The 13170-nt window shown below is 40.3% G+C and overlaps 1 pseudogene; it reads right to left on the bottom strand.

Annotated features, from left to right (window-relative positions):
• Nucleotides 1-242: 242 nt before the first annotated feature.
• Nucleotides 243-13170, bottom strand: part of LOC115514936 — a 44397-nt pseudogene continuing 31469 nt past the window's right edge.

The following is a 13170-nucleotide window of genomic DNA, read 5'->3' as shown; positions in this document are numbered from 1 at the left end:
ACCCGTGAGCACACAGAATACAGTTCCTATCCCATACAGGGACTCAAGGGTGCATGAATCCCAGACACCTGGAAGTTTGGTGGTGGTGGGTGTTGTTGTCATTGTTGTTGTTGTTTTCTAAAAAAAAAAAAAAAAAAGTGATCTGAGACTGAAAAAGTTTTTTAAGTAAGCATAATATGAACACTGTAAGTGACAATTGTTATTGTTTTTAATGGTAGCACAAGGGTTTATTAAGCTGTGCGTTAGTACAGGTGCCAGGGCTTGCCCATGATGCTCTTGATGTATAAAGCCCAGACATTCTGCCGATTCTTCCTAAGCAATGATACCAGGAAATTGACAGCCAAGTAGGTATTGTACACAAACTCATCATCTGCCATCTTCATAGGTGGCCAACAGCCACTGCCAGACACAGCACCTTCTTCATCTGGAATTAGATCATGGGCTTCACTTCATCAACTCTGGCCACCACATAGGTCAGCAAGGAAGGGAAATTGCCAGCCTTATTCAGGCCAGGATACAGGATTCATGGGATCTGCCTGATCAGAGATTCTGAAGCCAGAAAGGCATCATACTTCTTGGCCAGCTTCTTGACTAATTTTTTATTCTTGAGTTTCTTCAGCAGCTCAATGTCCATGTGGGGAATATCCACAGCCTTGGCCTCATCACAGTACTGCTGGTTTCCCCAAACACATACAGAGACCTTGAGGTGGGGTGTGGACTCAAGCCTGATGGTGCCCAAGAAGTGTTGGTCCTTCCATGGGTCATAGTTCTTCAAGATGATCTGCAACTCCACCGTCTCCAAAAACTTCCCACACTTATGCTGGTTCCCATGCAGGACTTCCAGCACCGCCTAGAACAGGGCACTTCAGGAAACTGCTGCTCATGTTGCCTTGTGCCACAATAACCAGAAAAGAGAGCTGGAAGTTTGGATTAAGGCAAGGAAATGATTTTTGTTTGACCTGAGCTTTTATTAATGTCAACACAGTCTCTGTGTGCTGATCTTTGAGTCTGGATATTTTAAGAATCTTTCACAGAGCAATACAAGTATGATAACACACAAATGACTTTGCAGTACTAATAACATTCAGTGTGTGTTGTAAGGAAGAGTGTTTAGATCTTTATAGACATTCTCTCTTCAATTTTCAAAACACCATGAGGTGGACAGGAAAGGTATTCTCACCTTTGTTTTACAGATCAGGGTGCTGAGAAGCATCAAAGCTAAGAAACTAGCTCCAAGTGAAAGCACTAGTAATAAGTACACCAACAGGCCCACCCAAGTCTCCTGTTTCCACCCCAAAGTGCTTTTTATCACCCTTCCTTGCTTCTGAATGTCTCAGAGGAGTCATTCCCATCTTTCTCAGCAAACAAAAAGCTCTAAAAGAACCAGGGTATGTGGGAAAAGGTATGAGTTGGAACATCCCAGATTCTCACTCCCTTTTACATTCAAGCCATTTGTCTAAGAAGCAACTTGTGCTCTCTTTCCAGTGACCTGATTCCAACTAACAAGAGAATTACAGTTCTGTTTCACAGCATTATGTTTTATAATTTTTCATTTTGAAAGCTTTCTCCATGGTCAGGTATAAGCCTGGTGGTAAATAGATGATGTATTTCTCTGTGTCTTCTTAAAGGTGGTCCCATTCAATGCATTTCCCAGCGGCTCATTACCCAAGAGAGACTGGAAGGCTGGCGGCTTGTATGACCTCATTTTCAGGATGCACTGCTGTCTGTCTAACCCATTAGCTATCTAAGCCATCTCGTTGTAAGACTAACTCCGGGCATGGGTTGGAGGCAGGCAGGCTGTGTTAGGCAGCTGCATCCTACCAGTACACGTGCAGGTTAGGAAACCAACAGGTCAGTGCTAGGTGGGTCTGAGCAGATGGCATCTTTGGCAGAGCTTATGGCAGGACTCTATAAAATGCTTGGTAATTGGTTCCAGCAGGATTTTCTGGGGTAGGTGTCTAAGGGTTGAAATAGCCAAGGCTCTCATTTCTCTGTGCTTGTTCCAGCAAGAGCCAGCACTGTCAGAATCAAAGCTTGCTCTGTATCAAAAGGTGCTCTGTCTTTTAGTAACTTATTTTTATCACTTGCCATTAGTTTTCAAAGAGCGATTCCTTTTATTCTTACCCTTTACATTCCTCCTTTGCTCTTGAAACTTGTTATGCTTTATACCTGAGGACAAAAGCAGCTGGAAATGAGTCGTTTCCACTCTTCCACATCCCTCCTTTTCAGACATAAAACACAAAAAATGTTAAAGCTCTGTGAGTTGTTGTCACAGGAGTGTGATGGTGATGATTCCTTTGGTTGTAATTACAACAACACAAGGGTGTGATGACACACACGCGCACCCACACACATATACTCCCACAAATATATATTCCATGTAAGTAATACCTTCTAAAATGATTGCCAGTAGATAACACATAACCTTTTCAAGAAGAAGAAAAGACATTTTAAATGGGGCATTTTCAATACCTCTTCAACATCTCTGAAGCAGATTTTGTCAAAAAGATTGAGAGTCAGCCTAAATGCATCCTTCTACACATGTACATACTCCAAAAATCTGCCTCATTGTGTAGCTATTTAATCTCTTACATATTCATAAAAAGCACTATTGTCCTACTTCAGGGAATTTTCTTTGCTTCATTAAATTCCCATATGTCAGAGCTGAAAGGGAACAGATCAACCATCTTGTTTTTCACACAAGGAAACTACAGCCCAGAGGGAAAGTGACTTTGCCAAGGCCACGTTTTGGTGGCAGCTGGGCTTTGGATCTCAATCCAGTTCTTTTTCCATCAGACCAGACTACTTCTTAGGGACTAGAGTCTGAAACAATTCATTCCTTCCTTGAAAACTTACTGGACCTAGATAAGGCTGTGGGGAAGGTACAAAAAGAATAAGAAAAGAGCTAGTCCTTGAGGGTTACTCAATTCTTATTTTTTTTTATTATGTAAAGACAGACACTAAGTAATAAATACTTTGTGTTATATTAAAATTTTAAAGTTGTATTTTTCTTTCCTATGTTTGTTGTTGTTAGAGAAGACAAACATTTAATATCCCTATATATAACACCCATAGTGTACCTACTGTTGAAACAAAATGAAGGGCTTTGAAGGCCAGAAAAGATTAATTTGACATCTTAGAAAGTTTGCAAAAATTAAAAAAAAAAACCACTTTCACATTCTATTTGGAAATTTACCACTAAATTCACTAAATCTCATTCAAGTGTCTTCCATTTTATAATTCCATTATATCTTAAAATATATGGACATTAAATGTTAACAGATTTAACTTGCCATGTTGCTTCCTGTTCCAATGTATGGAAAAATAGAATGCGTTAAGCCCATTAAATTTAGGGAAAAAAGGATAGAGGTAGCAAGTTTTTCTTTCTTCTCTCTTTTTGCATTTTTTAAGTCTCTTATAAATAGACATGCTTTCATTGTTAGAGACGACGTCCAAAGCCTTGCAAAATGGAGCCATTCATTCTCCTCAGCCCTGGCAAACAGAGACCGCCAATGGAGTCAGGTTTGAAAGACATATCTTGTGACTTCCCTTTTATCTGTATACGCCACTTTTTGATCATCTGTAGTTTCAGCTTCACTTTTGAGTGGCCTCGGGTTCAGGGAGATAGGCAGAGCATTAAATTCAAAACGGGAACAGAATCTGAATAGGCCTTAGGTGACTGACACATAACCTAGGGATGCAATCTATTTCACTGTGGGAAAAAAAAAAATGGCACTCACTCTATCTCCAGGCTTTCTGAAGGTTTCCACGTGAATAAAATCTGGCTGCTGAGTACTTGTGATAGCTGGTGACCTGCAGGAAAAGCTTACATATAAATGCATTTTTCCCTGTACATGCTTTGCTTTTTTTCTCTTTCTTGCTGTCATGGCCCTTTACCATCCTCACAGCCTTTCCTTTTTTGATTAGAATAATAATAATAGTGACTATTCATTAAATATTTGCTCCATGCTGGACACTGCTAAAACACAGCATTTCACTAAACTGCACATCAAGTATACAAGAGAAATATTTGTCTTTCAATTTCAAAAAAAAAGCTTAAGTAATTTAACCAATGTCCCTTAAGTAGCAGAGTGGTGGATTCAGATTCCAATGTTCATGCGCATAATCACTATGCTGGCCAATAGTAACAGCTAAAGCTTTTTTAGGTTTTCCACACCAAATTTAAATCCCAAATTGGGATTTAAATCCCAAGTTGGCTTTCTACTGTAACAGAGTTTTAAGGATGCCTCATCCACCTGGTGGGTTCAGAGTAATATTAAATGCACCTAAGTAAAATCCAAATAATTTTAGGAAAAATCCTAGAACACACTTGAATTTATTTTCTTTTTTTTTAATTTTTTTATTTTAACATTTATTTTTGAGACAGACAGAGACAGCATGAACAGGGGAGGGTCAGAGAGAGAGGGAGACACAGAATCTGAAACAGGCTCCAGACTCTGAACTGTCAGCACAGAACCCAACGCAGGGCTCAAACTCACAGACCGCAAGATCATGACCTGAGCCGGAGTCGGACGCTTAACCGACTGAGCCACCCAGGTGCCCCTTGAATTTATTTTCTATTGCTGTGTAACAAGCTACAAACTTAGCAGCTTACAACAACACAGGTTTATTTTCTCATCATTTCCAGGGGTCAGTAGTCTGGCACATTTTAGTTGGGTCCTCTGGTCAGGGTCTCATAAGGCTCAAATCAAGGTGTCAGCTAGATATGTCTTCATCTAGAATCCCAACTAGGAAATGGTTTCTTACTAGGAAATGGTTTCTCTCCCTCAGGTCATTGGCAGAATTAATTTCCCTGTAGTTGTAGGACTGAGGTTCCCACTGTCTTATTGGCTATCCACCAAGGAACACTCTCACCTCCTACAGGCTACTCTCGTGTCCTTGCTGTATGGTGCCCCTCCATCTCAGCAATGGAGAACATACCTCACAGATATTCTACCTGCCACAGTAATCACCGCTTATTTCTTCATCTAGCCTATTATTTTCTTCCATTATTTGAAGAGCCAGTAAATATTAAAGAAGAAAATTTAACCATAATGGAATGTTTACTCATAGATTTCAAAGAAAAAGGTAGATTTGAACCCATGAGTGGTGAGGAGAGCCTTTCTCTCCTGGTTCTTCAGTCATAGCCTTGTATGTACATTATCCAACATGATTTCATCTTCCTGAACATGCCTCTAGGCCCACTACAAGGATCAGCCTCAGATGAACCTGAATGCTCCTCTTGTGAAAGACAACAAGAAAATGTCTGTGTTAGGAAATCAGTACCCCTATCATTTGTTACTTGTCCATGTTTTACATCAATCCCAGGGCACATCCACTGAGAAAGTCTTTAACTCTCCCATTTGCTGATAGAAGCGTTGTAGGGAAGATCACATTTTTTAAGGTATATGATTTTAGAATAAAATAACAAATTGTTATGTCTGTATTTAGCTATGTTTTTATTTCAAGCTGAATTTTAAAGAATGGATTTTTCAACAGTTATCCTATCAATTTACTTCATAAGTTCAAAGAATGGGACCATTGTCTCCTGATAGAGCTAGGACCCCAATTATGCCAAAATCTGTGCTAACACGCTATCTTTACTATTTTCCTCAATCTTTGAATGTTGCATTTATTTTTCTACATAGCATGAGATAGATTTGGAATGTAAAGTTCTTTTAATGAGAAAGAACTAGAATATGCCTTAAAGATCTAGAGTCTTGGGGTGCCTGGGAGGCTCAGTTGATTAAACGACCAACTTCAGCTCAGCTCATGATCTTGTGGCTGATGAGTTAGAGCCCCTTGTCGGGTTCTGTGCTGACAGCTCAGAGCCTGGAGCCTGCTTCGGATTCTGTGTCTCCCTCTTTCTCTGCCCCTCCCCAGCTCTCTCTCTCTCTCTCAAAACTAAATAAACATTAAAAAAAATTTTTTTAAAGATCTAGAGTCTCAAATGTATCTAATCTGTTTGATCTGTTTAGAAAGTTTGAGAACCTGTTAGTAAAATCTAATTTAAAAAAAAAAGTGTATAAACTGGGGGTCAAGAAACCGGGATTTTATTTCTGGTTATTATCAGTTACCTCAGCTATAAACGAAAAGGGTTAATTTAGATAGCCTCCAGGGGTTAAATGCAAATTATCTCTTTGGAATGCACCATGCAGTACTGCTGGATGACCAAATGTCAGCTCTCAACACTCAGTCTATTTTAGGCTTCTCCGTCCATGAGAATGATCTTTAGACCCAACAAGGATAGAATAAATGTTGTAAGAGGGATTGGAAGCTTGAGACAGAGAGATTTTCAGAGAGCTTCTGTCTGGTCTAGATGCGTTTAAGTCTCAGGCCTTGATGAGTAACATCCCGGAACATGGAACGAACTTGCAGACAAGGTCCCTGATCCACTGCCTAGGCTGGAGCTCTGACAATAGGCAAATACTGTTCTAATATTTTTCAAAACTAGAAATTCTATAGGTTTGTATATTTCTATTTTATTTATAGATTTATATAATCTTTATGATTTTTACATATATTATAAGTAGATTTATATACTATATTCATATGGGTTATATAGATTAATATCTACAGATATTAATCCTATAAACTGCAGATAGACTCTAGGATTAGTTCCCAGAAAGATGGTTTGGGAAGGCTTAGGAAAGGAAGCTTGGATCACTAGGAACTGGTATGGATTCAGAATAAGAACAATTATTGACTGGCTGATCATATTTGTTTTGCAGATTGGGTTACTAGATTGATAAGGAAAGAATATATAGTCAAATCTTGCCTCTGGGTAAGAAGAGTCCTGGAGAAGGGTGGGATGAATCTAGATTAGGAGAAGGGTAGTGAATAGACAAAGAAAAAGAAAGAGTCTGAGAAAGGTAGGAACAGGGAGGGGGACACTGGTAGAAGTGGAATAAGTAGAAGACAAGAAGAGAGAAGACTCAGCCCTAGAGAACAGGAGCATAAGAACAGCTCCCTCTGCAGAAGAGACCATGTGGCTTTTCCCAGCCCCAGAACCAAGATGGCAACAAGAAGAAAGTCCCACTCTCTCAGCTGGTGGGAGACTCACTAGTTTTCCCAAATGGAGGTGTCAGTCCTGGCACCTGGGCTTGGAGCACTCAGGGCTCAGGATGTGAATCACACTCAGGGAGAGGAGAGGCACTTTTAGAGACTTCAGGAACCAACACAGCCTGAGGAGCTACTCAGCTGTGGGCCAGGCTGCAGGCAGCAATCAACGCTGTAGTACCTGGGTCTCCAGTAGAACGCCTTTGGGCTTAACAGAAGAACAGAGCACTTTTTTATCTGAAGACACACATTCCCATTCATACCCTTCAGGAAGTGTAAAGCTCCTCAGCAAAATGAGGAAGGACAAGGTTTCTGAAGCCCTGCCTAGGACTGAATCCCTGCTCTTCTGTTTGCTAGCTGACCTTCTGCATGTTACTTATCTCCCCCCTCAGCTTCACACTATCCATGGCTACCCACACTGTGCCATCCATGACACAGTGATACTAAAATACCTCCCTAATAAGGATGTCCAGAGAATTAAATGACAGTTATCTAAAGCGCTTAATATTAGATATTATTAATATAGTAACACATTAGCTCAAGCTGATGGTGTCTGAGGAATCTTTAATAAAGTCTCTCATGACATATTTGTGGACAAGACAGAGAAATGAGGAATAGGCATAAATACAATTTTGTGACTTGTAACAGGTTAAGTGACCAAGCAAAAGAGTGCAAATTAATTTAAGCATATTCAGTCTGGAGAATTACTGTGAATTACAAAAGACCTCCTGAGAGTCTTTAAAGTCTTCCCAAATTGCAGGTCATTTCTTTGATGCTCAGAGACAAATAAATGACAAGCAATTCCATAGACCTTCCTTTTAATATTCTGCAAAACGTTACTTAGAGTAACTTGCTAAATTAGTTATTGAAGTTTCCTAAAATTTGATATTCACAAGCTAACTAAAATGAGCCCATTACTAAACTTACTGAAGGAGCTCATTCATCATTCTCCAGCAGGCCTAGAGCTGGCTAATATGGGGATATACTGAAGCATGTGTATCACCTGAGCACATGTGCAAATTTCTGAAATGTTGCATTTTTACTACTGTGTCATCAGGCATATCCTGACTTGGTCGTAGTTTTCAAGTGCTGATATATGTTGAGTCAATTGATATATCACATTACATGTTAACAAATACCCATCCATCATCAGTCACTTCATGAATGTTCTCTTTATGTCCTGGGTCTCCTAGATTTCTCTAGAGGACACAGACCCCCTGCTCCAGGAAATCCCTCTAGTACAACTGCTCACTTTCCAACACCTCATGTACCTTGGACTCAAAAAACAGGGTGGGCATTTTCTTTGCTCCAGTATCTCTCCAAGACCATGATTTATCTATCTTGAATAAAATTCCAAACAGATTCCATTAGGGCACCTGCCTTCTGGCTCTATCACCTTGAACCCTCTGCATCCTCCCACCCTTCACCTGTTATCTCCCTTCACTTCTTCTTGATCCCTTGTGGACTCTGGCATCTGATTCACAGTCTTCCTCTTTGCACAAGACCTGTCATCACCTTGGGAGGTTGCAATGTTCGTGTGGATAACCCAGGCACAACCCTAGTCTTTCACTTCCTTCATCTCCTCAATTCCATCTCTGAAATTTAAATTCTTCCTGACTACAACCACCTCTCCATCCAAATTTCTCTCTGTCTTGCTCCTGTATTCCCAGCACCTCATAAAGACCTCCAATTCTTCCCAGTATAGCAACATCTCCTTACCTCTGCCATCTTCTGTGTCTAACTGAGGCTCCATGTCCCCTGCTTCAGCTACCCTCTCATTGTATTAGTTTCCTATGGTTGCTATAACAAATACTACAAACTTGGAGTCTTAGAAGAAGAGAAATTTATTATCTCACAGTTTCGGAGGCAGAAATCTGAAATCAAGGTGCCACACTCCCTCCAGAGGCTCTGGAAGAGCATCTGCTCAGTGCTTCTCTCCTTGTTTCTGGTGCTCCAGGCCTTCCTTGACTTGTAGCTATATAACTCCAATCTCTGCCTTCATCTTCATACTGCCTTCTCTCCTGCATTCATATCAAAGTTTCCTCTGCCCCTCTCTTATAAAGATACGTGTGATGACACCAGGGCCCACCTGGATAATCTAAGATAAACATCTCATTTCGAGACACTTACCCACATTTTTGCCATATAACATAATATGTACAGATTTGGGGGATTAGGAAGTGAATACGTTTTGTAGGATGCTTTTTTTTCAGCCTACTATGTTCATCAATATTCTCAACATCTTTGCCTCCCTGGTCCTTCTCTGCTATCCAGAAAAGCATCTACCTTCTTGTCATCCCAATCTGGGCCATTGATTTTTGCTGAACAATATCACACACTCTCATGGCTAGATGCCGCTATAAATTTACAGTCTCCAATCCAGGAAACCAGATCTGTCATTTCCCTTTTGGATTAGGCCATACTATACAGTAAAGTCCAGAGTTATAAATGGGCAAGAATGAAAGCTTGGATTGAGTTTGAAGTTATTTTTACTTTGATTTATTCCCACAAGCAGTACAAAAGATACAGATAATGTCCATTACATATGGGCAAACATGGTTCCTACTTACTTCCTTTTACCTCATAAAGGCATACCAGCATTATGGTCTCAGCAGCTTATGTAGAAGGAAAAGACCACAGGGCTAGAGGACCAAAGAACTATGGACTCACTGCCTTTCATATGTCCTATGAGGTCAGCACCTAAAACAATTTATATTACCATATAAAGCTGTCTGAGGAAACTCCACAGGAAGCCATGTCACCCAGACCCAATGTCTGTGCTCTGAGTCTTATCTCTGCTGCAGTAACACAGGAGTCTGGGAGTTTTCCATTTCTGCTCCCCTAGAGGCTTTCTCATTATGCTCAGAATAAAATCCAAACCCCTTGGCAGGAGTATGTTTTATTCCTTTCAAGCCTCTTCTTTCATCTCTCAGCACTCCCCACCATTAACATTTAAATACTCGGAGTCCTGTACAGATATTTATTTTTCTCTTTCACTTCTGAGTCTTGGCACTTGCTAATCTCCTTGCCTGGAATGCCATTCTCCCCTCCCCCCCTGCCCCCTGCTTACTCCCATCATTCATCAGAAGCCAGGCCCAGCTCCAGGCTTCCCAGAAGCCCCACCTAACCCCCTGTTCCTCTCTAGTCTCACAGTCACCATCACCACTACCACCCCAGGCTGGTTTAGGTACCCCTCTTTGTCTAACTAAAGCCCTACTCTTTTCCCTGCCATAGCCTTTTTCACACCATTATCTCATTAACCATATTTATAGTAATCTGTCCTATTATGCTCTACAGGCCTTGCAGGCAGATGTATGAATTCCCAGCACCTAGCACAGTGCTTGACACATAATGAGTGCTCAATAAATATTGGATGAATAAATAGGTATAATTTCATCAGTATGAATCATCTGTATGGTTTAGAAGCCAAAGTTGTTCACTATTCACACAAAATGAAATACCAAGAGTGAGGAAGGAATTAGTTCAATTGTACTCCATAGTGGTCAGACTGACCATATTTCATGTTTGGGCACCACCCTTCAAAAAGGACATGAATACCAGAATGTGTCTGGCAAAGCCCAAACAGAAAAGTGAAGAGTTGGAAAGCATGAAAGCAGAGGAACAGCTGGAGAAACTAATGGTGTTTACTGAGGAGAAGGGAAGATTCAGGAGCTGCCTACATGAAGGCAGTCTTCACTACTTGAGATTATGCTATGTGGCTACAATGGAACTGAACTGTTTCAGAACTTCCTTCCAGTCATGAATGGAATGGCTGCTTTCCTCAGATCGGAATGGACTGCCTTGCTGGAGAGGGATTCATGGGCCCAAACATGCAGGAATTGGGGTTGTAGAAGAGTTGAGAGCATCACGGGAATGGTCACACTAAATGTTTTCTGCAGACCCTCCAACCCTGGTATTCCAAGTCTCAAATTAATTAGCATGTCAGGCACTTTGCTACTTAGCAGTTCTGGAACATCCTCAGCTCTATCGTGCTGCCTGAGAGTACATGGTGTTGACAAATGCACTCCCAGCCAGGCCAATCTCTGTTCATTGAGTGGAGACAATTCCAGCCAAATCTTTCAGCATGGTTGGATTTTTTTCTCCCTTCCAACTGTCTGTCAGTGATTACAAAATTGTATATTTTGCTTTGTAAGACTGTAACAAACTGCCTTAAGAGGGATGCAAATGAACAAACAAACAAAAAGCAACTAGTTTTCCTCAGAAGCCCTAGGATAAGATTCTGACCACTTCCTCAGCTGATAGCATGCTTTCTTGTTCGTATATAACATCATCATTATTCTTCAGCTGACATGTTTGATTTATGATGCTTAATATCTTTGAAGTAATGCACTTGGTAATTTTAGTCACTCTATTGATTTTCATAAAACTACTTTATTCACTATGAAGCCACCACTAAAGCCAGTGAATCATGCACTCTCTATCTCCAGCTGTTTGGGTGGTAATATGAATATTCAAACAGGGCTTCTTGCCAGCTTTGGACACCATTTATTCTGGGACTATATCTTTAATTTCCCTAATGAGTCTATCCATTAATAACTGGGTGTTGTTAACCAATCCATACAAACTTGTTTTTAACTATCTCTAGTATTTTATGTACGTCAAAGATTCCAAATAAAAATGATCATATGGAGCAAGGAAAGAATTGGCTTACTTTCCAAAGCACACATATAATTATTAACTATGTTACGAAGGGAAGGTCAAAATGGCTAAGAGAAGAAAACGATAAAACAGACACTGACATGTAGCCTCTCTCTGATAGAGGCGATTATCCTTGCTTCAGGTAAGTTTTCTTGATGGGTTTCCAAGGTACTAAGTTGTTGGTTTTTGGTTTCCTTTTATCCATGTGTGTGTTTTCCCTGTGAGGCACATAAACTGCTTTTAAAAGTGGTCATTTTACTCATACTTTATGGGCCTGGTGCATTTGCTGCTCTCTGTCCTGTAATGTGCTTTGCTTACCACCATCAATATTCAAACACAGTCTTAAGGACTGGGCAGAACAGGTCATTGATCAGTACTGCTAAGTGAAGATTACTGGATCCCTATGGTTATGTTACAGAAATCCTGTCCAGGTTAAGCATTTTCCAGTCTCTGCAGCTTCACTCAAAGCTTGCTGATTTGTTTTGCTCTGCAGTGCCATGAATAGAGCCATGCATTAGGAGTCAGAGGTTGAGGTTTGCTTCCAGCTCTGCCACTGACCAGCAGGGCAATAATGATAAAGCCAACACTCTGTAAAACAAAGATAATAATTCTTGTATCTACCTCACCAAATCATTATGAGAATTAAGTAATACAGATAAACAAAAGCACTTGATAAGTAATACCACTGATCAAACAAATGGTATCATCCAAGATGACTATGAGGAACTAGTTCATATTATTCATAGTAGCTAATAAAAAATGTTGTGCATACACAAGGGAGAAAAAGATTTTCACACGTAAACACGTATAGGTCTATGTTAAGTTTATAGAAATTTTATGCAATTTAAAGCACAAATTGGGTCATAAAATAGAGCAGCCTAATATGAGACCTTCATAAGCACAGAATTTGAGAAGATTCTCCCAGATTGTGCTAATGACAAATATGGCAATATGTGTATATAACTACACACAAGCAAAAACATAGAAGGGGCAGGATCAAAATGGGAGTATTCTCCAGATGAATTTAACAGTCTCATTACACTGTGACATTGGATTGTTTACTTGTCCATTTCTCACCCTTGTTTGTGAACTCCATGAAGGCAATGATCCTGTTTTACTTATCCTTGGTCCCTGGAAAGTGTAGTTTCCTAGGCTACCTGTGAACAGAATCACCTGACTCTGTGTTTAATGAAATGAAGAGGTGTGCATAACCCCAAACTACAGTCTTAGGGGAAGGGCAGCCAAATGTAGCGAAGGTCAGACTGGAATACTAGAATATGCTGATGGACATCTGGGTCCACTGAGATGGCAGAATTCCCAGCCCTCTCCCAAACCTCAAACTCTCTAGTGGTGGGCTCTAAGAATCCCTATTTTTTATTGAAGTGTAGCTGACAAAATATTATACTAGTTTTAGTAATCTTTGACAAAGGAGGCAAGAATATGCAACTGGGA

The sequence above is a fragment of the Lynx canadensis genome, chromosome B2 (genome assembly GCF_007474595.2).
Source record: "Lynx canadensis isolate LIC74 chromosome B2, mLynCan4.pri.v2, whole genome shotgun sequence".
Lineage (NCBI taxonomy): Eukaryota > Metazoa > Chordata > Mammalia > Carnivora > Felidae > Lynx > Lynx canadensis.
This window is presented reverse-complemented; position numbering and strand designations above follow the sequence as displayed.